The sequence below is a fragment of the Patella vulgata genome, chromosome 2, assembly GCF_932274485.2.
Source record: "Patella vulgata chromosome 2, xgPatVulg1.2, whole genome shotgun sequence".
In the NCBI taxonomy this organism is placed as follows: Eukaryota; Metazoa; Mollusca; class Gastropoda; family Patellidae; genus Patella; species Patella vulgata.
In genome coordinates, this window is record NC_065880.2 from 34,460,851 (window position 1) to 34,484,935 (window position 24,085).

A 24,085-nucleotide genomic window follows, 5' to 3' on the forward strand; every position below is an offset into this window, starting at 1 on the left:
TGAACGTAGTTATGAGAGTTTGATGTTTTGACAAGATTAGTATCAATTGTCAAGTACTATTTCTACGATAATAAACAGTCTAGATTATCCATTTTAAAGGTAAATTTTTAAATGGCGCTGATGCTCTAATCGATTTAATATCTCGACCATCCGAAGTCCTAGAGAGTTTATTATGGGTTTATCATGTGCATAAATAATAATTTTTCTATATTTGAAACCAGAAAAAAGACCTGCAATAGGCAGATTTACCTTTTACATAAGGAATCTTTAATCTTTGGAATCATATATTTAATGGTACAGAGCTTGTCCCATCGCTTGTGGAAATAACACATCAGATCAAACCAATTCAAAACTTTATTTTTTACCTAAATAAAAGCGGTTTGGATCCTTTAATTTTAGGTAGTATTATAATAATCCCAGATTTTCGTAATCCTAACTTGTTTGCTGTGTTTAATTATAGATAATGTCAGTGGTAGACAGATTATCGTCACGGGGATGATCAATCTGATTGAAACACAGATCCTATTTCGTTTCGTTTTTTATAGTTCAAAATTTCGTTTTATTTATCTGTACTGGTTTATGGCGTGAGGGATTAGCCAATGAAACCATCTGTTACGACGACATCTTGGCGTGGGTAAACCACTAGAAACGTCAACGCTGATTGATTACTCAATGTCTGACGTCATAGGGTCAAAAGCCCCTCGTACGACTCCTGACGCGATCTTCCAGTACAACTGGTCAGATCTTCATGTAGCGTAGGCCATCGAAAGTATTAAAAACGAAACGAAATATAGATCTGTATTTTAATCAGATTGGGGAACGATAAATTGCTATTATTTATGGTGGCTGATAGTGGCCATGTTAAATCTCGCCCTTTTCATAACGCGACAACACGACATCACGACAGTATTGACGCAATCATACGACACTTTATTCTGTCGTATCATCGTGTTATTTTTATCGTAACGTCGAGATGTCGACTTATTGTCCTAGTCTCTTTCTACAAGTCACAAAAATACAGCTGTACTCATTACATCATATATAGGCCTAAGTAGTAGATTTGATAAATATAAAAGAGATAGTAGGAAAACGTTGATTAATTATTTGTTTTCTCAAAATAATGAAACATTTTGTGTCCACAAGTGAATTATATTTGGTATTATATTTAAAAAATCTAGAATTAAAATAGCAGGACCAAAGTGAGTTAGCTAAGTTAATTCCTTGAAGAAAAAGTGGTGTCGGGAGGTATCGAACAAGTAAGCATTCATTGCCATGTGTACGACACCCACCAATATTTATAGATGACTGGAGCGATAGGTTAAAAATGATTTCAGAAGACAGGGTGGGAAGGGGATTGTAAAAAAACCAAATCGGGTCACATTCTTTAAAATCACAGCATTATCATAGTGCAGCACATCACCCCAATAGTTGCAGGAGATTTTTTGAATGAGGTGGAGAAAACGATTCGCAGCCTGTCATTGAGTCAACTGGCGTAGTTTTGAATCCCCGGTTGTACGTGACAAGGTGTAGGGTCGCCTGTCAAACCTCGTGGGTTTTCTCCGGGTCCTCCGGTTTCCTCCCACTGCTAAAGACCCCTACGCGCAAACGATTTATTGAAATAAAATTAAACCATATGTTAGTCCCGAAATGACCTAATTTGTGTCGAGTGGGCGTTTAACCCCCCTCTCTCTCTCTCTCTCTCTCTCTCTCTCTCTCTCTCTCCCATTTGACATCACTAATGGGATTGAGGCCTAGATGAGTAAAAATAGGCCCAGTAATATCTTCAACTATGAACACACTCTAAAAGCCTCATACCCCCCCCCCCCCCCCACGTCACCCAAATAGATGCAGGAGTTTTTTTATGAGGTGGAGAAAACGATTCGCAGCCGTTATTGACCTTATCGCATATAGGCTGCCATCCGTTTGACATCACTGATGGGATTGGGGCCTAGATGAGTAAAAATAGGCCCAGTAATATCTTCAACTACGAACACACTCTAAAAGCCTCATACCCCCCCCCACCCCCACGTCTCTTATTTAGTTTTACAAATAATTCCAGAATCAATAAAATGGTATCAATGATGTTTGATATAACTGGAAAATAATATGTCAAAAATTGATTAAACATGAGAAATATTATTACATATTGAATCCGTATCAGTGATAACGTACATTTACTCAATATGTTCCTTCCAATGGATCATCATTTAACATGAAACAAGGAAAGCAGCGATCGAAGAAAAAGATTTAAAAACACACACATTTCAATATGACAGTAGTGATTCGGTCATGCATTTACATTCGAGAGTGTCATGCTTTCTTTGAAAGTAATGATTGTGCCAAATTTGAACAAAGTAAGTTTACATTCGCGGCCTATAGGTAGAGTGTTGACAGATCAAACGTAAAAAAAACAAAGAAAAAACCAGACCTATAAAAATATATTTCTAAAACTCTTTTAATTTTGAAATAATATTGTTTTCGCGTGTGCTAAGTGTTTCAGCGAATACATGTAGTTACAGAAAGGGTCTTGTAGATTAAGACTATAGCGCATGTGCAGTTTCAAACTTCCGAGACGACAAGTCGACAAGTCGATGATACGACAAAACCAAACTGTCGTATCATCGACTTGTCGACTTGTCGTCTCGGAAGTTTAAAACTGCACATGCGCCATAGTCTTAATCTACAAGACCCTTTCTACAACTATTCGCTAAAACACTTATCACACGTGAAAACAATATAATTTCAAAATTAAAAAAGGTTTAGAAAATATATTTTCATAGATCTGTTTTTTTTAAGGTGTTATCTGTCAACCCTCTGGTATAACTACAGACTGCGGAACTAGATGTTCAAATTTGGCATAATCATTACTTTCAAAGACAGGATGGCATGAAATGAAATGAAATGGGGTTTAACGTCCTACTGTTCTCTCCTAAGCTGGGCTAAAGACGACGGGCATACGCCATACAGTGTGCTATGAGGGAATTTTGCCCGGGAAGCGGCGCTACGGCCCGCTCTTATATCGAAATCCAACTGCCAAGGGATCTTTTACGTGCACGCCAATGTGTACACGGGACCTCGGTGTTTCGTCCCATCCGAACGACTAGACAGCTGTCATTGTCAGGCCTTCCGTCCTGCATCACTGACAAGGGGGAACCACGCCGGTAAATCTTGATGAATTTTGTCGGCCAATGCAGGGATCGAACCAATCTGTGAAAAAAGTCGTCTAATATCTCTGTAAAAGATGACTGTTTTCAACACATGCAATCACGTCACGCGGTGTCAATCATTGGACCAATGGCGCGTGCATCGTTTATATAAGACGTAACTGCTTCGGGTAGAATGATGCCTTTTACTCATTTTAATACCCATTTACGCTACATAGGAAATATTTTTTACCTACATATACTTCAAATGTCTTTATTTATTTTTCTAATACATAAAAAAAAATGTTTTAGAATTAAATTTGTCGGAGGAATAATGTTAATATTGGGGACTCATTAAGTCGCATCGATGTCATCCTTATCAGAGGCCTAGCGAATATTCACTTCTGATCAGTGTGGGATCGAACACCCGACCTCCAGGCTAGCTAGCCAGCGTCTTGCCCACGTAGCCACGCCTAGACACTGCGACTCCTCCGCAAAATATCAAGCACCAAAAACAATGGATCGAGGCCTAGATGATTACACACTATGAAAGCCTCATACGCCCCCCCCCCTCCCCCACGTCTCTTATTTTGTTTTACAAATAATTTCAGAATCAATAAAATGATATCAATGATGTTTGATACGACTGAAAAATAGCATGTATAACATTGATTAAACAACATAGGTAGTAATGAGAAATATTACATATTGAATCCGTATTAGTGATAGCGTAGATTTACTCAATACGTTCTTTCCAATAGAACATCATTTAACTTGAAACAAGGGAAACAATCGATCGAAGAAAACAGATTTAAAAAAAAAAAAACAGGTTTCAATGTGACAGTAGTGCTTCGGTCATGCATTTACCTCCGAGAGTGCCACCCTTTCTTTGAAAGTAATGATTGTGCCAAATTTGAACAAATTCCATCTAGATTCGCGGCCTGTAGGTAGAGTGTTGACAGATCAAATGTAAAAAAAAAACCAAAAAAACCCCCCCAAAACCCCACCTATAAAAATATATTTTCTTAAACTCTTTTAATTTTGAAATTATATTGTTTTCACATGTGCTAAGTGTTTTAGCGAATATTTATAGAAGGTAATATAATCCTTTAGTGGCATTTAGCAATTGGAAACATAACAAAACTGACACAGTTATATGGGACAACAATCACTGTTTTATTATACACAAGCACAAGAGAATACTTATCGAAACGCTGTGCTTGTGTATAATAAAACAGTGATTGTTGTCCCATATAACTGTGTCAGTTTTGTTTTTTTATTTATAGAAGGGTCTTGTAGATAAAGACTATAGCGCATGTGCAGTTTTAAACTTCCGAGACGACAAGTCGACAAGTCGATGATACGACAGTTTAGTGTTTTGTCGTACCGTCGTATCATCGACTTGTCGTGGCGATAAGTCGATGATACGACAGCACGACAAAATAAGGTCGATGATACGACAAAATCAGACGATCTTACGACAGTTTGTTCTGTCGTAAGATCGCCCGATTTTATCGTAAGATCGTGTGATTTTGTCGTGCCGTCGTATCATCGACTTATCGCCACGACAAGTCGATGATACGATCTTACGACAAAATCACACGATCTTACGACAAAATCACGCGATCTTACGACAGAACAAACTGTCGTAAGATCGCGTGATTTTGTCGTGTCATCGACCCGATTTTGTCGTGCCGTCGTATCATCGACTTATCGCCACGACAAGTCGATGATACGACGGCACGACAAAAAGCGAAACTGTCGTATCATCGACTTGTCGACTTGTCGTCTCGGAAGTTTAAAACTGCACAGTGCACATGCGCTATAGTCTTAATCTACAAGACCCTTTCTATAACTATTCACTAAAACACTTAGTACATGTGAAAATAATATAATTTCAAAATTAAAATAGTTTTAGAAAATATATTTTTATAGGTCTGGGGTTTTTTTTACGTTTTATCTGTCAACACTTTACCTACAGGCCGCGAATCTAGATGGACTTTGTTCAAATCTGGCACAATCATTACTTTCAAAGAAAGGATGACACCCACAGATGTAAATGCATGACCGAACCACTACTATCATATTGAAACTTGTTTTTTAAAATCTTTTTTTCTTCGATCGGCTGCTTCCCTTGTTTTCAAGTTAAATGGTGATCCATTGGAAGGAACATTTTGAGTAAATGTATCATTGATACGGATTCAAAATGTAATATTTACTACCCTATGTTGTTTAATCAATTTTAGACACATTAATTTCCAGTCGTATCAAACATCATTGATAGGGACCTACCATTTTATTGATTCCGAAATTATTTGTTAAACAAAATAAGAGGGGGGGGGGGGGGGTGCGTAGGGGACTTTCGGAGTGTGTTCATAGCTGAAGGCAATACTGGGCCTATTTTTAATCATCTAGGCCCCGATCCCATTAGTGATGCCAAACGGATGAATACGCGATAAGGTCAATAACAGCTGCAAATCGCTTTCTTCACCTCATAAAAAAACCTCCCCTACACCAATGCAGTGATTTTCTGTGATCTGATTTGAGGTTTTACATAATCCCCTTCCCACTCTAATAAAATAAATTGGAAATCTTCTGAAATCGCTTCTAAACTATCGCTTCAGTAATCTATAAGTATTGGTGGGTGTCGTACACGAGGCAATGCATGCTTGTTCGATACCTACCGACACCACTTCTTATTCAAGGAATTAACATAGCTGACTCACTTTTGTCCTGCTATTATAATTCTAGATTTTTTGAATATAATACCAATAATTCAATTTTGGGCGCAAAATGTTTCATTATTTTGAGAAAACGAATAATTAATCAACACTTTCCTATTATCTCTTTTGACGAGTCTTATTGTATCTAATCTGATGTAATGAGTGTAATGAGTACAGCTGTATTTTTGTGACTTGTAGAAAGAGACTATGCCAATAAGTCGACATCTCGACGTTAGGATAAAAATAACCCGATGATACGACAGAGTTAAGTGTCGTATGATTGCGCCAATACTGTCGTGATGTCGTGTTGTCGCGTTATGAAAAGGGCGAGATTTAACATGGCCACTATCAGCCACCATAATTATTAGTATGCAACCAATCAGATACATTTGTTATGATTGCTCAATAATTTGTTTTGATTGCTCAACAATTTTGTCGCCCATTTATTTTTAATTTATATAACATAAAAATATAAATTCAAAGTTCCTTAAAATCCGACTATGTAAATGTACGACCTAATATAACGTTACATTATAATGGTGAAAATAAACGTCAAGCCTATACCATACATGTACGCATATGTATACGCCTGTTTGTGCTTAAGGGAGCCACGGTGGCTCAGTCAGTAAGGCGTTAGCTCGCCCACTCGGAGGTCCGATGTTCGACCCCTGCGTTGGCATATGTCCGTCTTCATTAGCTCAGTCGGAGCAGAACAGTATAGGATATTACCTCCCCTCACCCCCACCCACACCCCACCAATTTCATTTCATTTATCTGTGCTTAAAGGACGTTTCTGGTGTCCACCACATATCAAATAATTGGGAATTGACACAGAAAAAGGAAAACACGAGTTAACCTTACTGACTGAATGTGTTAAACCAGTTCTATCACGTGTGATATTGGTGGACACAAACTTTGTCCTTTAAGCCATGAACAGATAAAGCGAAGATTTAGATTTCACTTTAAACGGTTGAATGGATTTTATCTCATATCCCACTGAAACACAAAGTTTGACAATTTAATCTCTTTATATTACATAGTTGTCACAATAGCATTATTTGAATACAACTAAGTGCGATTCGTTCTTTTTTTACAACAAACCAAATCAATGGAAATAAAAAAAGAACAACTTTAGAATGTGCACTCGCTGACCACCGTGTACCTTTTCGTTTTGTGGTCGTTTAAAGATACATTATGGGAGATTCGGTAACGTGTTGGTAGTTCTCACTATAATAGTTAAAAACTAGATAATGTAAAGGCAATTTGGAGAAAATTTCATTCAAATTGATCGACTATGAACGGAGAACTAAGCGACTGAACTTCCCATAAGCCTCGGTCATCATTACTAAAGTCAGTACGATAAACAGCATAGTCTCGATTATCCATTTAATCGTTTAATCGAGAAGGAAAGTTATGCAGTAAATCGGCTTACAATCCACTAAAGATCGCAGGCTAGCGCTGCCATCTAGAGTTGATTATGGCCTGGATAGGTTAATTAATGTCTAATTAATAATTTAGATAACATTTCAGGCCTAAAGAAAGACCTGAAATAGGCAGATTTAGCTCTTGCATAATGTATGTTTAATGTGCATAAACACTAACTATGTCTATATCATTACAGTGAGGGGAAACAGGAATGCCCGGAGAAAACTCACGGGATTAGGTATTCGACGCATTGTACGTACACTTAGGTTAGTGACAGGCCTTCAGCATTACTGAACGCACCCTAGAAAGAAATGTGTCTAGACTAAAGTGGGGTATACCCCTTTTTTAGATTGGGATAATCGAGGCTAGATATTCATAGAGTTAGTAAAGTAATCTCGCGTAACCAGACACTGGTGCTGGCGAAAATCGACAAATCACTGTTGGGGATAGGGTTTCAATCAGCTTGTAAAGATGTTTAGGCGTGGTATAGATGTGCCCAGCCCACAATATTATTTTTTAAAGCGATAATTTCATATTTTTAAGTTATATTTTTAAAATGTATTAAAATAAAGCCTTAAAATAGATGGTATCTATAAACAGTCCTACCTTGTTAAAGAATAATCCTGTTAATCCTATAATTCACTATTGCCAGTTGAGAAATTGGCAAAAATATCATTTTCAACTTCAAATTCAAACGTTTGAAGATAGCTATTCCATGGGGGGGGGGAGATAGAAAAACAAGGGAGGTAATTGTGTTATTATTTCCGGGGTGAATGGTTTTTAAGTGTGAGAATGATACCTATGATCGTATAATAGTGAGTTGACAACCTATTGAGCAAAAGACATAGAAATAATTATGTTTTGACTTTCTTAGAAAATATGAAATCCTCGCTTTAAGGCAAACTACGTTGTTAGATGCTGCTATAATATCGGGTACGAAATCTTACCAAACAATAAGAAATAAAAGGGATTTGATTTTGTAATTATTCTACCAGTTTGAGATTAACCTACCTTATTCGGCTTTTTGCTTAAGTTTCCATGCCCAGTTTCGCGATTTGATTCGGTACATGGTTTATCTTTATAAAACACGCAACATTTCAGCTGTTTATTATTTAGTGTTAAATTCTGTATGTTTCTTTTTAACTTATAATATATGGTATGTTTATGTCGGTAATGTAACGTATTACAGGACATCTACATTGTCCTTATAGGCTATAACAGGTTAAGAAGTTGTGGAGGTAATTTAATTTAAGGATTAGTATAACACCCCCTTACCTGTCGACATTTTTGCGAATTTTAATTATGAATTATAACAGTTTCAAATAGCAAACATAAAATCATGCAATTTCATAACAATGAATATAAACGCATCTTAATTTAAGCGGGCAAAATAAGATGTGGCATCGGTATATTCATAGATGGTACTAGCACCAGTAGATAGGCTATGCTTTAGATGTAACAACTGCCTGTAGACATTCTGGAATTTTCTTCTTTTACTTGGTCTTTTCTGGTCACCTTCATATTGCAGTTGGTGGATCTTGGAAGATACTTTCTGTCTTTTTACAAAGGTTATCAATTCATAAGCATTTGGATGGGCTTTACCAATCACCATTTCCAGTCTTCTATGCCATCCTTCTATGCTCTCGTGTATGATAATTGCGCTCTATGCAGTATGTGGTGACATATTCGGCACGAGCATAATAATATGTTGTCATATATTCTAGCGTATCTAACAATACATCTTAAACATAGTGGCATGGGCTAAGGGAAGAACAGCACCTTGTGTAACAAATTGTTTCACGTCTTGGTATGGAATCTGTAATCCATACTTTTAGGTAATAACTGTCTTTCCATTATGCATTAGGAAAAACGGTTATTTTGAATCTTTACTACAAGTCACCCAAACTATCGACTTGTTAATTAACCGCTAATTAGGCATTATACTAATCCTTTAATTTAATTACCTCTACACCTTCTTAATCTGTTATGGTCTATAAAGACAATGTCGACATCTTGAGAAGATGCTCCTATATGTATGGAAGCCTATAGCTACCATTCGTAATTTCTACTGATTTTTGTCATCCGGTATATGTTTGACTTGATTTTATACCCCCAATTTTTTATATTGGGTAGAAAACCCACGGGTAAGTTTCAAAATTAAAGTTAAGCGTTGACGCGAATTAAACGTATTCAAATGTGACTTGGGATGTGGAAACTACAACAACTTCCGAGGCGAAACTAGAAAAGTCGACACACCATAGCAAGCCAAAATGAAAGGTCCCTAATATCGCGGTGTGTTAATTTCCTAATTTCTACTTTTCGAGTTACATTTTTGCTTGGTGTGCTTTTTGGCGACATCTTACTGACAAGAATAAACACAAAAGTCGAAATTCGGCATCTCGCTACAAGAGCAAAGATGCAACTCGAAAAGAAGAAGTCATGACCCAGAGGCTCTAATATTTATTTATTTCTTTGCCGTCGCTTAACATTTTGTCGTGACGTCTATATACTTTGCGACTTTCGCATTCTGAAGGGACGAAAAATAGAATTTTCGAATGGTAGTTATAGGATTCCCATACTAATATTGCTTTATAATACCTCCGTCAGAACGGGGTGGCGTCCTTACTGCGCTGCTACGGTGACTGAAAATGGTCCCAGAGCGCGTCAAGATCGCCATAAGCGTGGTAAAAGCGGGATGGAAACGCCAGATATCGTGCTGTGGTCTCCATGGTCGCAAATGATCGTCGAGTCACGGCGTTTGTTATGAGCATGTCCAATGAAACGCAAGGTGTATTTTCTGGTCGCCATATGGTCACAGCAGCGCAATAAGAACACCATCCCGATCTGACGTTTAAAGTAGAGGAACAGGATTTTAAGTATAAAGTTCATTTACACCATGAGGAACAAGAAATAGGATATCATTTACACCAGAAACAAGAAATGGTATATTATTTACATCGCGAACAAGAAATGGAACATTATTTACACCAGGAACAAGAAATGGTATATTATGCATCGGGAACAGGGACAGGAATACCATCACATAACCTTAACATGACGTGCATATACGGTACATAACAAGCAAGCTATACCATAAAGATAAACTCAATAAGTATAACCATGCCTGTCTCTCTGACTTGTCTACTTCCCTCCGTGCTCATCTAACTTACATACAGAGTCCATCGCCCTTTTTAGTGCAAGTTACTAGACTTTATCATCTCTTAGTTAACTACTAGTTTCTGGCTTTTCGAACAGATGAGGAATTTTGGAGAAAAAAAAAACATTGTATGCAAAATATAGGAGGTGTTTTCTCATTAAGATAAAACTAATTGAGTAAATTAGGAAATGAATAATAAATACATGACTTTTGTATTCGGATGATAATCTATAGTCATGGAATATAATTTACAGATTGGATATTGGATACTTTTGCTTTTCTCCAAGGAATTAATGAGCCCGTTGGATATTTATTATTAATTGGATGACATTTTATGAATGGAATCTTGGTTCATGTATCTAAATAAATCATTACTTATTCCAAAATTAGTAAATCTAAAACTGTAACAGAACTATTTTTTGAATTTAGTCAGCAATAAAATTTAATGTTATATTGAAATATCTGAATTCAGCCGAACTTTCATCGAGCTAGGGCACCAGAGTCTGTATAAATTTGCTGGTTTTAAAGAACTCCCCAAGTGCATCACCGGATTGTTGCTTTAAATTGATAATTGAAATATCCAATTATTGTCTTATAATTAACATTGCCGAGAAGAATGTATAGCTAAATGTGTGACTACTGTACAGGCCCGGCGGACTGGGGGGGGGGGGGCTAGGTGGCGGGGTGGGGCTTCGGCCTCAAGTACTCTTTTCTCCAGGTTATTGCTCGCAAGTAACTATTCTGTTACAAACAAAGTGGCTTGCTTTTAACATAGAAGTGAGTAGAAGTAAGACTTCTAGAACGTAGACTTTCAGAAGAAGAATACCCCGTTATGCTTTATACTGATCCCTGGGTTAAGAGACCCACGGTTGCGAAGAGAACGATTAGATAACTGAACAGCCGATTTTTATTTCAAGTCCATCTCACGTCCGTTGTATCTATACTATTCAAAAAAAGTGGGGGATATTTGATTTTTAAGTGTTATTAAAGTCACCTAATGAAACTGACGAAGAAACAAATGACAAAATGAAATGAAGTTCACATTCATCGATTTATTCCAAATGATCGTTAGACTAAGTAAGGCACAGACTGACCATTATAAGGGTAAAATGATACCCGGGGTCAAACAGCAAAGTTACCACAGCATCACAACCAAGTCAGTAACGGGTAAATCCTCCTCTGTTTGCCAAACAAGCATTGATCCGACGTGGCATACTCCTAATGAGACGTCTAAGGTCATTTTGGTCCAGATTGTCCCATTCCTGTTGCAACGCAGCAGCAAGTTCTTGGACATTGGCAGGACTTTGTTGACGTTGACGTAACCTCTGTCCAAGCATGTCCCAGACATGCTCGATGGGGGAGAGGTCGGGACTCAGTGCTGGCCAAGGTAATGTGGTGATGTTCTGTTGTTGGAGGTAACCTGTAACGATCCTGGCCCTGTGACATCTTGCGTTGTCATCCTGGAAGATGAAACGGCGGTCATGTGATGTTTTCAGATGAGTCAAGGTTCACTGTTGATTTTTTGGACAGACGTAGGAGGGTGTGGCGTCGTCGAAACGAGCGCTTCCAAGACGTTAACGTCATCAGACATGATCGATTTGGGGGTGGTTCTGTTATGGTGTGGGGAGGCATCACTGTTGCTGGAAGAACGGCTTTACATGTTGTTACAGGGCGTGTTACAGGCCAGTACTACCGGGACAACATCTTGGCAGTCCATTTTGTGCCGTTCGCACGACGTCATGGCCGCCGTTTCATCTTCCAGGATGACAACGCAAGATGTCACAGGGCCAGGATCGTTACAGGTTACCTCCAACAACAGAACATCATCACATTACCTTGGCCAGCACTGAGTCCCGACCTCTCCCCCATCGAGCATGTCTGGGACATGCTTGGACAGAGGTTACGTCAACGTCAACAACGTCCTGCCAATGTCCAAGAACTTGCTGCTGCGTTGCAACAGGAATGGGACAATCTGGACCAAAATGACCTTAGACGTCTCATTAGGAGTATGCCACGTCGGATCAATGCTTGTTTGGCAAACAGAGGAGGATTTACCCGTTACTGACTTGGTTGTGATGCTGTGGTAACTTTGCTGTTTGACCCCGGGTATCATTTTACCCTTATAATGGTCAGTCTGTGCCTTACTTAGTCTAACGATCATTTGGAATAAATCGATGAATGTGAACTTCATTTCATTTTGTCATTTGTTTCTTCGTCAGTTTCATTAGGTGACTTTAATAACACTTAAAAATCAAATATCCCCTACTTTTTTTTAATAGTATATATTATTTTCCTAAAAGGGGGGGGGGGGCTGTTTGACGGGGAAGTTTCGGTCTGATTTTGAGGAAATAATTATGGTGTAACGATGATATATTTAAAGAGTTTTGAAAATAAGATACAATTGTGACATCTAGAGGGCCCATAAGCTAAAAACGTGATATTTCGTACAATCGGGAGGTCATAATCCAGAAAGTTAAGGTCCAATAACGAAAGGAACCCAGATCTTTGGGATATAAATATACATTTTTCCAGCGGATGAACCGCTGGATGATCTACAACCTGGGTATTACGGTCAGATCTAAATATTAAAGCCACCGGCAGATTTCGTCAAGGTCACGAGATGTAAACGGGGTTAGGGCACGTGATTGTTGCCGAGGATTGTCGGTTACACAGTTAGTGGACACCTAAATAGGGGTAACTCATAGCCTTTAGTGGTTTAAACCGATAACACCCAACTGGTGTAGAACATTACACCAATTCAGGTGGAAACTAGTTGCCACTTCCAGTAGTGAAACCTGCCTGATGCACTCAGACAGTGTAATGTTACACCCGTGGGTGTAGATTAAGCACTATAGAGATTAGGTGAATAGGACTGCGCAGCCGTACAAGATCATACTTTAAATAAAAATTTTCCAAAGTTTAGATAACAAATGGAATATATATAATGAAAAAACTGTTTTAGAGACCTAGAATGCCGGGAAAAGGGAGGGAGGCACCTAATCTCTATAGTGATTCCTCTTTACTCCAATAATTGGAATCACACTTCAACTTAACCAAGGTAAGTTTCGTTTAATTTCCTTATTTTACAGCGTTTATTGGGTTGCACAATTTCAAACAATGAAGAGACTGTATTCTTGAAGCACAGATTAAAGCGATCAGCATCACCAATTTCAATGTTAAATTTTTTAGCGACAGTTCCGCAACAGGTGATAACTTCTGCAAATATTTTAAGACAGGAGCAACATCCCAAATGCATGTATAACGCGCTTGAGTAGGTCTAAGATTAAATATTCCTCTTAGAAATCTTATAACCAGAGGATGACAGCCCACTGTAAATCCCTCAAATACAAGCCCTAACGATGAAAGCGCCCCTCTGGCTGTGTTGAGTGCACTATATCCAAGGCCAGCAGAAAAAAGAGACGCTAAAAAATTTATGACAATTTCTATAGATGGGCAAAGTGGATTAATCTGTTCTTGACGACAGTACTGAAACCATCTCTTATGGTAGACTTGATACTGTTTCTTGGTCCCTGACTTCCAAGATGCCATGATGACAGTTGTTGCCTGTTCAGAAAAACCTCGTTTTCCGAATTGATTCCGGATACATGACAAGTCATTAAACTTAGATTTTTCCAAAGAGGGTGAGGCTGTCCGCTGAACAAGAAGATCCTTTTGAGCTGGAAGAATCACTGGAACATCTATTAACAACTCGAGTAACCTTGTGAACCAAGGTTGACTTGGCCATATCGGTGCTACGACAATACATCTCGCCTTGTCTTGACGTATCTTCTGAACACAACGGTTCAATAGGCTGAAAGGAGGATTTAAATAACAATAAAATCATGCCATGAAAAAGTAAAAGCATTTATAAAAGATGCATCTGGATCCGGTTTCCATGAACAAAAGGTTTTAATCTGACAGTTAAGTCTTGAGGCAAACAAGTCAATATCTGGTAAGCCCCATAAGCTAGCAATCCATGAGAAAATATTTGAATTTAACATCCATTCAGTTTGATCATCAAATTTCCTGGAAGCAATATCTGCAACGTTAGATTTACCAGGTATATGACTGGCTGTAAGCCAAACATTATTCTTGATGCACCACTGCCAACGTTGTTTTGCGAGCATATCACAACATACTGAATTGATACCTCCCATATTGTTTATATAAGAAACAGCAGAAGTATTATCCAGTAATATTTTCACATGTTTACCATAAAATTTATTGTTGATATTAAAAGATCTCAAGCCATAAAATCCGGCAAGTAATTCAAGATAATTAATATGAAATTTTGATTCTGATGAATTCCATCTACCACCTATTTTAAAATTGTCACTTTCAGCACCCCAACCTAACATAGATGCATCTGTGGTAACAGTGAAATGAATGTCTCCGTGAGAAATAACTCAATATTGACTATGTAAATTAGTGAGCCACCATTGAATTTCAGATTTCATATCCTCTGAAATGACTATTGTAGCATCAAAATTAAAGCCTGAATATTTTAGAGCCTTAATCCTTATTTCTCTCTAAATTTCTATAATGCAAAGGCCCATACTCGACTGCTGAAAAAGAAGCAACCAAAGAACCTATGACCTTAGCAACATCCCTAATCTTTGTTGTAGAACATTTGAGAATCTGATTACAGGCTAGTAAAATACGAGACTTCCTCTCTTCTGTAAGCGTAACTGTCATTGTATGAGAATTTAAAATGTTTCCTAAGAAAACTATTACTTTAGATGGTTTGAGAACAGATTTCTCAAAATTAACTGTAAATCCAAGACCTTCTACAAATGCAATAGTTGTAGAAATATTGTCCTCACACTCTTTAACTGTATCGCCTAGTAATAAAGAATCATCGATATAGGCAGTATTGACAAAGCCTAAACGGCGAAGAGTAGCAAACACAGGTTTCAGTAATTTAGTAAATATTCGAGGCGCACTTGCTAGCCCTTGAGCCATAGAAGTGTACATGTACAGTTTATCATTCCACATAAATGTAAGGAACTTTCGATGTTCCTCAGCAATAGATATTGAATAATATGCATTGGAGAAATCAATACTTCCGAAAAAACAATCTTGAGTTACTAAATTAACTGCAGTTTCGAAATTATCCATTTTGAAATGGTGATAAACAATAAATTTATTTAATTCTTTCAAGTTGAGAATCATACGAAATTTACCATTCGGTTTAGGTCTAACAAAAATTGTTGAGACAAACCCATCAAGAGAAAAGGGAACTTCCTGTAACACATTCATATCAAGGAGGTTTTGAACCTCAATAGTAATTACAGCCGATTGCTGGTCATTAAAAATTGGTTGATATGGCAAATTATATTGGATAGGAATCAACCCATCAACAAATTCCAAATGGCAATGTTTAACAATATCTAAAATTGTGTGATCTGAAGTTAAATTCTCCCATGCATATTCATATAAAGAGAGTCTGCCAGCTTGAAACTTACTGGCATTCATACTTGCCTCAGAAACTACTTCTGTTGAGCTTGTTAGGAGTGGGGTCGACCTTGACCCCTCTTCTGGTAGTTTTTTGCGTCTGAATTGTATGATCCATAGGAACCTCCAGAACCACGACCACGAAAATGGCCTCTAAAATATCTACCTCTAAATCCTCTACCACGAACAGACCTTCCACGTCCTCCGCGACCTAGGTAAGCACCTATCTTGTTACTAATACGAGAGCAATCAGAGATATCCTTAACTGTTTTAGATATGTCATCTCCAAATAGACAATCTGTATATTTGAAATTCTGACTGCATAAATGTAAATATTCCCCTCTCATTCTGGGTTTCATCATATCTCGACGCACCAAACACAACTGTTTATTGGCATGTCCGAATAAAGCAAGGGACTCCATAGCCTGCTCCAATACGTTGTTAACATCTAGAGGTTGTCCACAACCAAGGACTTCTGTAACTTTAGCCAAAGAGACTGCTCCTTTAATGATAGAAGTTTGTGCGTTTTGTATAGGTTTGTCCATCGTACGTGTAGACTGACTAAGAAAATCCCACACTAATTGGTTGGTTTTAACAGTCACCAAAGACTCACAGTTTTTAGGACGAGAGATAGATTTAATTAACTCATTATATCTGTCCTCCTCTACACCGTCTCTGAACCAGTTATCGATCAACGATGCCAAGTCTGGATTAATAGGTTTGTCACACAAATCTTTAACTCTCAATTTTTCCCCTGCCAGAGCATAAACAGAATTACTAAGTTCTGCGTCTGTTGATAATTTGGGCTTTTTTGTAGGCAAAACTTCTAGATCATCTTCATTATAATCTGTATCATCATTATAGCCTAATAACTCATTTTCATAATCGTCATCATTGACATATACTATTCAAAAAAAGTAGGGGATATTTGATTTTGGGGCATAATACTAAAATATGCAAATGACTACGAAAAAAGTCACTATAGAACCTAACAGAAGAAACATTTCCAGTTACATGTGACGCCCAAACGCACCAATAGCTACCGCATGGAATGCATGTGATTCTTGGGATCATCAGGGGGGTCCAACCCAAGATTTGCACGACTCTGACTTTGAATGTTACAGTCATTGTGGCATTGAATTTCAGGGTGGAAACATCAGTTTAATTGTTTTAGTGACCAGAAAACAAATTTTGATATGCGTCGGCTTACCCAAAATGAAAGGTTACGTGCCCTTGGCATGCTACAGATCGGCACAACACAGGCGGTTGTGGCGCGGACGATGAATGTTTCTCAGTCTGTCATAAGTAGGCTATGGTCCAGATACCGTGATACACAATCTGTACAGGACAGACCACGCTCAGGTCGACCAAGGGCGACAACTCAAGCCCAGGATCGATTTATCCGTACCTTGGCCTTGAGAAATCGTGTCATCACAGCAAATCAGATCAGCGCTCGTCTTCAAACAGACACTGGTGTGAGAGTGAGTGGCCAGACGATTCGGAATCGACTGCATAGGGGTCACCTTCGCGCCCGACGTCCTCGCGTGATCCCTTGTTTGAGAGATCATCACATTCAGGCAAGACGTCGTTGGTGTAGGGATCGTCAACACTGGGATAATCGACGCTGGAGCAATGTGGTGTTTTCAGATGAGTCAAGGTTCACTGTTGATTTTTTGGACAGACGTAGGAGGGTGTGGCGTCGTCGAAACGAGCGCTTCCAAGACGTTAACGTCATCAGACATGATCGATTTGGGGGTGGTTCTGTTATGGTGTGGGGAGGCATCACTGTTGCTGGAAGAACGGCTTTACATGTTGTTGCAGGGCGTGTTACAGGCCAGTACTACCGGGACAACATCTTGGCAGTCCATGTTGTGCCGTTCGCACGACGTCATGGCCGCCGTTTCATCTTCCAGGATGACAACGCAAGATGTCACAGGGCCAGGATCGTTACAGGTTACCTCCAACAACAGAACATCACCACATTACCTTGGCCAGCACTGAGTCCCGACCTCTCCCCCATCGAGCATGTCTGGGACATGCTTGGACAGAGGTTACGTCAACGTCAACAACGTCCTGCCAATGTCCAAGAACTTGCTGCTGCGTTGCAACAGGAATGGGACAATCTGGACCAAAATGACCTTAGACGTCTCATTAGGAGTATGCCACGTCGGATCAATGCTTGTTTGGCAAACAGAGGAGGATTTACATGTTACTGACTTGGTTGTGATGCTGTGGTAACTTTGCTGTTTGACCCCGGGTATCATTTTACCCATATAATGGTCAGTCTGTGCCTTACTTAGTCTAACGATCATTTGGAATAAATCGATGAATGTGAACTTCATTTCATTTTGTCATTTGTTTCTTCGTCAGTTTCATTAGGTGACTTTAATAACACTTAAAAATCAAATATCCCCTACTTTTTTTGAATAGTATAGTAAAGATCATCAACTTTATTCGATAGTCTTTGAAACCGAGAATTCTGAGCCGATTGGGTCTCCTGAATGGATTTTAGAATCGTCAGGACATCATTATTACTTGACTCGGCAGACTGAACATCTTTCGATTTAGACGATGTCGAGGCAGCGAGAAAATTGGAAAAAACACTCGTCGAGCCGTTGTTATTATTATTACCGGTACTACAACCAGGCAAAGAGTTAGCGGTTACATCGCACTGTTTAGGAGAATCGGGATTCAAACCTTTTTTCCTTCCGCTTTTATTAGATCCACTAACCGAGTTTCTAGACGGCCTTGTTTTTTCCTTCAACTGGTCCTGAGAAACCTGAATCTCGGCCATAGCAGCGACGTAAACAAATCAAGCACCTCGTGCGAAAAACAAAATGGCGGATAACCTCCAACCAAAAAAGTCCTGTGTAATAAGAGATCGTAAAAACCGACCGATCTAAAGTAACTAACCACGTTAGCCACACATCCACTGATAGAAAACCTAAAGTTTATTGACCGCGTCAATAACTATCAGAAAAAGTACTGAAGTTAACAAGACCACGTCCTGTCACTTCGGCTAATAGCAGTACAATGATCTTGTACGGCTGCGCAGTCCTATTCACATAATCTCGTAAGTGAGACTTTACGAGAAATAATTAACGCTGTTCTATGAAGTATTCCCCATTTTATACACCCTTTGGTGTAAATGCAATATAACACTAATAGAGGTGTAGCTTATGCAAAACACCCCACAATTACACCTATTCAGGTGTTCTGTATTCATGAATATCTGTTACACTTGTTAGGTGTAGTTCTGTTAGTTGGTTACCCTTGGAAAGGTATTACATTTAAGATGTGCCCTTATTATTATGTACCAGGAGTCGAGGTATACATCAGTTGGACTGGCTGGGGAAATGAAACCAGGCAGTGTAGTAGAGAACACCTTTATTACATAACAGCTGATGTACAAGTGATATATTCAAGAATGAGCTACCAGAAATAACTTTTCTGGGCATGCGCGTATATGTCATGCAATTGAACCAATCAATACATAACAATTACCCCTTCCTTACAAGTATACATTATTATCATAAATGGACAATTATTCTTCACAAATTTAATAAATTACTGCGATGAAGGGTTAAATCTTTCTGGAGGTTTTCGTTCGCGATAAGGGTTTCTTCGGGGTAAAACAGAAGGATGCGTATTAACATCAGACGATTTAACATCAGACATCTCAACAGTAGCTGCTGTATTTGGGCTAGCATTATCTGGAATAGAAACTTTGTCATCATTAAACATTGGTGGTAAAAAATGATTCATGAGTCGAAGGTAATACAGGATTTTCAATAAATTCTTGCTCATTCGGAACACGTAATTCTCGTTTACGGATTTGATCTTCGTGTCTTTTCCACACGTTCTGACCAACTTGAACGTCATACGAGCTTTGCATAACGTTGATAACAACACCAGGTAACCAACGAGGTCCTGATCTAAGATTTAAAACAAATACTAAATCACCACATTTAAATTTAGGCACAGCAAAATTCCTTTCAAATACTTCAGTTTCTTTTCTAGAAGTTAGTGAGGGCCTAAGACTTGAGAAACGTGTACGCAATTGTCTGTTCATCAATAAATAACACGGAGTCTCACCCGTCGCCGTATGAGGTGTCGTGCGATAGGACAATAAAAATCGACACAGTTTCTCTTCTATACTTCCCTTGTCGTTAGACATTTTATTCATTTGTTTTTTAAAATAGCCCACATACCGCGCAGCCAGACCATTAGTAGCAGGATGCGCAGGAGTCGTTCTAGTAATGTGTATATTATTTTTATCTAGGAACTCTTCAAACTCACTGCTAACAAATTGACCACCGTTATCAGTAACTATGTGTTCAGGGGTGCCAAAAGTTGCAAATAACTTACGAAGCTGATTTATTTATTATAACCTCAAGCCATTTAGAATAGGAATCAACCACAATTAGAAAACTATGCCCCATGAAAGGTCCAGCGAAATCCAAGTGCAACCTTTTCCACGGACCAGACGGCCAATTCCATGAAGCAACCGGAGGACGTGACGGTAATGAAGCATTTTCCTGACAACTAAGGCAATGTTTGGTAATTTGTTCAATGTCTTTATCTAAATTAGGCCACCAAAAATATTGTCTGGCAAGCGACTTCATCCGCATAGTTCCCATATGTTCACTATGGAAACATTAAAGTAACAAATCACGCAGGGAGCTAGGAACGACAACTCTACTCCCCCACAAAATACAGTTTTGTTCTATAGAGAGTTTCGATCTTCTTAAAAAAAATACCATAAGATCCTCTACATCACAAGTTAGCGGCCAACCCTCTCTTGTCAGTTGGAGCACTTTAGCTAAACATTTATCAGCCAGTGTCTCTGCGGCAATAACTTTCGAAGTTAGAGGAATTTCATTTAATCCCAGAGCATTCACAAATAAAACACTATCAGACTGACATACGCTAAATTCATCACTATCGTCTTATAATGGCGTGCGCGACAAATAATCGGCGCATAAATTATCTTTGGAAGGAATATACTAAACATGATATTTATAAGCTGATAATATTAATGCCCATCTCTTAATACGGGATGCTGCAAGTTGTGGGATGCCACTGTTTTACCGAAACAACTTGACCAATGGCTGGTGATCTGTAAATAAACAAAACTCTCTACCCAATAAATACTGTCTAAATTTCTGAACCCCAAATATAATTGCTAAAGCTTCACGTTCAATTTGCGCATAGTTTTTCTCGGCGACCGTTAAACTTCTTGAAGCAAAAGCTACGGGTTTAAGTTTACCATGCTTTTTCTGCTGTAATACAGCTCCAATACCAACAGGTGAAGCGTCACAAGATAATACCAAATCAGCTTCAGGGTCATAATGAACTAGTACAATATCATTGGTAATCAAATCTTTAACTTTTTGAAATGTAGAATTATGCATCTCTTGCCATATAAAAGTCTTATTAGATTTTAACAATTCATACAATGGTGCCATATGATGAGCAAGGTTAGATTGAAAGCGAGAATAATTATTCACCAAACCGATAAATGACCTTAACTTTGAAATGTTATTTGGAGGAGGAGCATCTTTAATCGCTTTTACTTTCGATTCAGTAGGGTGTATACCTTCAACTGAAATTTTAAAACCTAAATAATCAACATTAGTCAAAAGAAATTTACACTTTTCTTAGTTTCAAACCACAATCCCGTAACCTTGTAAATACATTCCGTAAATTATGTAGATGTTCCTTCTCATTCTGTCCCGTAACAATAATGTCATCAAGGTACGCACTTTGACCAACCAAACCTTTTAAAACCGCCTCTATTGCTCTTTGAAATAAACTAACAGCTGAACTCACACCAAACGGAAGTCTTAAATATTCAAATAAACCGCTGGGAGTATTTATAGTTGTTAGATGTCTTGAACTTTCATCTAAGGCACATTGAAGATATGCTTGAGACAAGTCTAATGTCGAAAACAATTTACCACCAGATAAATTTGCGAATATCTGATCAATTAAAGGTAAAGAATACTTATCTAATTTGGCATACTTATTTATGGTTAGTTTATAATCACCACATAACCTCAATTTTCCATTACGTTTTATGACAGGCACAACTGGTGCAGCCCAGTCCGAGTACTTTACTCTCCTGATCAATCCATCTTTCTCCAGTTGGTGAAGTTCGTCATCGATACGTTTTTTCATTGAATAGGATACTGACCTTGCCTTACAAAATACCGGTTTCGCATCTTTTTCAATATCCAAAGTTACTTCGTAATCTTTTAAAAGACCAACTTCAGAGAATAAATCATCGAATTCCTGTAATAAACTAGATAAATTCGGTGAGGACTGAACTGTATATAACATTAATATTTCATCTAAATCCAAATTTAGGGCCTTGATCCACGACCTCCCCAGCAAAGGAAGGCCTTTACCATCAACAATAACTAACGGTAAAGTGAGTGTTCGTTTCTTATAATCAACAGACACTAGTTTTTCACCAATAACTTTTATACTATTTCCAGTATAAGAGTTTAGTTGAAGTAACGACCGAGACAATCGGGCATTAGGGTACAATTTGTCAAAATCTCCCTTATTTATTACAGTACAACCTGCACCGGTGTCCAATTGAAAATTTACAATTTTAGTATCAACCGTAACATTTACCAGTAACGGGGAACTATCACTACATGAATGTACTTGAAATAAAACATCTGTGGCGTCAGATTCAGCAACTAAGTTAGCATAATTTTGCTTTTTATTCTTTCTTTTCCTGGAACTTTGTTTATTCTTGATTCGCCTGGACAAACAAACTTTTGCTATGTGTCCATTTTTATGACAGAAGTGACATTCTGCACTAATTAAACGACAATCATCAGGCTGATGTGAATCTCCACCACAGCGAAAACATGGTTTGAAATTTTTACAAGTATCCCTCTCCTTGGGAAAACGGAAGGTTCCCTTGTTCAACCCGACCTTATGTAAAGACAAATCACTGGTACTTGAACCTTGTAAAACTGATGCATCTCGCGTCGCAAATTCTTGTGCAACAGCTATTGTATAAGCTTTATCAAAAGTTAAATCGGTTTCTAACAAAAGTCTACGTTGGATACGTTCATCACCTACCCCACAAACTATTCTGTCTCTTAAAACATCATTTAAAGATTCACCGAAATTACATTTCTCGGCTAGTTTACGTAATTCAGAAACATATTGAGCAATTGTCTCTCCTTTTTTCTTAATACAGCTATGAAATTTAAAACGTTGAACAGCTTCTGAGGGGGTGGGTGCAAAGTAATTTTGTAAAGTTTGTATTATATTTTCATAAGATGTACTTCGCCGGTTTATCTGGAGAAAGTAGACTTCTTAAAACTGAATAAGTATCTGGTCCTACGACACTTAAAAGCACAGCGCATTGGCTGCATCACGGTTCGATCCATCATCAGAGACTTCAATACTTGATAAATCGTTTGCTTGAAGATACTGCTCTAACCTTTCAACATATTGTTCCCATTCAGATCTTTCTCCGCTAAATTGTTCTATTTGACCAAAAGTAGCCATATTTGAACCAATATCCTCGTCGCCAATTATTATGTACCAGGAGTCGGGGTATACATCAGTTGGACTGGCTGGGGAAATGAAACCAGGCAGTGTAGCAGAGAACACCTTTATTACATAACAGCTGATGTACAAGTGATATATTCAAGAATGAGCTACCAGAAATAACTTTTCTGGGCATGCGCGTATATGTCATGCAATTGAACCAATCAATACATAACAATTATCATGTGGACAAATTATTCTTATAAACGGGGTTAGCGACCGGTCATATAATAAGAAATTTCACGTTGAATTTCAGACAAGACTTTGTATAATAATTTCGTCGAAAAGTGAAAGTATTTTAGTAATTCGGTTAAGAAATGGTGATATCGATTTGATTTTATTCAGATGTGTGCCATCTTTGGGTTCTAAACCTTCATAAATTCATGTAAACAGACTTTAATCGATCAGTTAAACTATTCACAACGTTTATGATGAGTTTATAGATCTGTCGGTCAATGAAACTTTGTTGATAGATTTTAACATGGACAAACCATTTTCCATAATTTTAGTTTTGTAATTTCGTACAAAGTGATCTTAGAATTATTCTTTTTATTATTTCTTTAACCGTTTACGCGAGACAAGATATATCAGCAATTACCAAATGT